This window comes from Lipotes vexillifer, unplaced genomic scaffold (assembly GCF_000442215.2).
Source record: "Lipotes vexillifer unplaced genomic scaffold, Lipotes_vexillifer_v1.1 scaffold306, whole genome shotgun sequence".
In the NCBI taxonomy this organism is placed as follows: Eukaryota; Metazoa; Chordata; class Mammalia; order Artiodactyla; family Lipotidae; genus Lipotes; species Lipotes vexillifer.
In genome coordinates, this window is record NW_006789814.1 from 3,035,381 (window position 1) to 3,038,563 (window position 3,183).

Genomic DNA, 3,183 nt, shown 5'->3' on the forward strand with positions numbered 1-3,183 from the left:
TCTTTCCCTTTTTAAAGCTGAATAATATTCCATTGTACTGCATTTTGCTTATCCATTCACCTATCAATGGGCACTCAGTTTGCTTCCACATTTTAGCTATTATGAATAATACTACAGGCATACAAATATCTCTTTGAGACCCTACTTTCAAATATTTTGAGCATATACCCAGAAGAGGAATTGTTAGATAATACGATAATTCTGTTAGTAAATTTTTGAGGAACCACCATACTATTCCCACCAAAAAGGGGTCCTATTTCTTTATATGCTTGTCAGAGCTTGTTATTTTCTGTTTTTCCTTTTCTATAGTAGCCATCCTAATGGGTGTGAGATAGTGTCTGTGAGATGGTGGTTTTGATTTGCATTTCTCTAATGATATTGGATGTGCTCATTGTTAAGAAAAAATTTTAATAAGAAAAACAGATTATTGGGTTTAGTCCCCAGGAGGCTTTGGATGAACTGTAAGAATAGGTTTTGGCAGAGTGATGGGGGAAGAAAGCAAAGTGGAGGGAATGGGGATGCCCTGAGATTTTAGTCAGCTCTGTACCCTCAGTCCCTGTACACAGTGGGTGTCCCATAAACACTTTATTGGGCACATAGTAAATAGGCAAACAAATATATACAAATGCATGTATATCCACCTTGGACAGGAGGGATGATTTCTGAGTTTTAGGAGGAAAAGGGTGTAGTTGCATTATGATGTGGGGAAGGTAAGCCTCCTATGTGCTGTTTACAACTGAGGGACCAGTGTGTGATTCCCACTGTGGCTCTCAGAAGCTGGCATGCTGACCACAGCCTTACAGAATGTCTCCCCTGCTGCAGCCCAGGCAGGAAATCCTAGAGACAACCCCAAGTGCTGGTTACCTGCCAGGCCTGAGAACAAATTGGGAGAAGTTGGAGGATCTCCCAGTTGACTTGCTTTCCCTGTGGAATCATGAGGGATGCTGTCCAGCTGGCTCCAGGGAACACACCACTCCCTAAGCAGGGTGTGCGTGTGTGTGTGTGTGTGTGTGTGTGCGTGTGCAAGCATGTGCTCACACTTGTATCCTTTCCTGCCTCCATGGCCTCACCCAGCATTTTAGCATTTCTCAGAAGACCAGACCTGTGCTAGAAATCCAGCAGGCTTTGGAGACAAAGTGAGAAACCACAAGAAAGGAGATAGAGTTGAAAATGTAAGGCTGATGGGCACGGACCTGAGTCTTGATTAGTAGGAAGCCTTCAAAAATGTATTGAATTGAATTAATTGCTGACAACTAAATAATACATTCTGCGCGCGCGCGCGCACACACACACACACACACACACACACACACACACACATTTGGCTTCTCTTAAAGATGGGATTGTCTGGCTACCCTGTGTGCACACTCCCCCTATAGCTGTTATACTGAGCTTGCAGCATTCGTTTTGCCACAGTCCCCACCACTCCCTATTGTATCACACTAGTCCTGCTTCATTCACAAATAATGCCTGCTGAAACTTTAGGCAGCTGATTTTGTCACTCTGCCTTGTTAAGGCTCCTGAAAGACCCTCTAGAAGATCCAGCCTAGAAAATTGAGGCCCAGGGGTTGCAGAGGAGAAGGGGTCACATTTCAAGTGGTGTCACATGACTACAGAGCAGGCAGATTTGGGGTGGGGACCAGTTTGCTTGACTTCTCTCTGGTTGACTTCCTATGACCCCAGGCTTCTCCTTGTGTGAATTGTTCAGAATTTATTATCATGCCTAACACCAAAAGTGACTCTCTGACCTTGCTGTCAGTCTACTCCCCAGTAGGGGTGCACTAAAACAAGGGGCAAAAACAAAAAATTTAAAATTTAAAAATTTAAAAATAAAAGAAGGGGCATAGGGTCTGAGACATAAAGGCTGGAGCCATTGGGGGCCAGGACACTTATTAATTTGAATGCTATTGTATTCTCTTTCCCAATTCCATTTCGCTAATTCAGCAAAACTGAGTCCAGGAAAAGTATAGTAAAACCTCAACAGCAATGCTCTAGGACTGCGAAAGCATTGGGGATTTTTTTACTTTCTGGTTAACAAGGGTGATCTGGAGGTCCTTTTTTTTTTTGGTTTTAACCTTTAGAATCACAGGATGTTTCTTGAGTGAATGGATGAAGGAATAGATGGAGCTCGCGAGGGCCTCAGGAGATGATACTTTCAACCCCCCATTTTTTCAGAAGAGAAGGCCCAGAGAGGCACAGTGACTTGCTCACAGTCACACAGCAAGTTAGAGTTGGAGCCGGTACCCTGTTCTCTTCAGAACTTCCAGGCCTGTTGCAGGAAACCCTCAGCCCACTTTCTCCCCCTGATTAAGGAGAGCTGAGGGGTCACACTGAGCCTGTGTCTTTGCTGTCAATGACTTTGAAGGGCCGAGGGTTGTATCATCTGGTCTGGGAATGAAGGTGGCTATGGATTAGGACACACAGGAGGGCTGCCCTTTGAAGCTGCCTTACTCAATATAAGCTTTCATTCATTCATTCATTCATTCATGTCTTCATTTGAAATATTCACCAAGCACCTGGCACATGCCAGCACCTGTGCTGGGCACTGTGGCCCCAGCAGGGACTCCGCCTGACTGAGTCCTGCCTTCACAGAACTCACAGCCACAGCTGTCTGTCAAACAACCCAGGGAAAACGGTTCTGTTTCACTGAGGAGTCAAATGAGATTTTTAAAAATGGGCTTCAAATGTACACTCATCTCTTGAAAAGGTGAATTTGCAAGGTCTTCTTTTACTCAACAGCTGGATCAGAAGGGGTACCGGGGTCTGAATTCCCTGAAGCTGAGCTCCGCCTGCTCCACGGGGACCCCTCCACCCTCCTCTCTGCCTGAGCAGCATCCCCAGGCCCTGCTGCAACCCAGGCTTCTGCCCCAGGTCTGTCCGCTGAACCACATCATGTCCCCTCACCGCTGAAATCCACCAGCGGCTTCCACGCAATCTTTCCCAGCTTCATTGACATGTAAGCAACAAATTGCAAACTGCACGTATTTAAGAAGTACAGTATGATCAGTTTAACATTTGTGTCCAACCAACAAACCACAGCCACTAATCAAGATAGTGAATGAATCCATCACCCCCCAAATTTCCTCGCCCCCTTGGTCATCTGTCCCTCAACCAAGCAAACACTGATTAGTTCGTGGTTTCTAGAATTTCGTATAAATGGAACCATACACCATGCACCCTTTT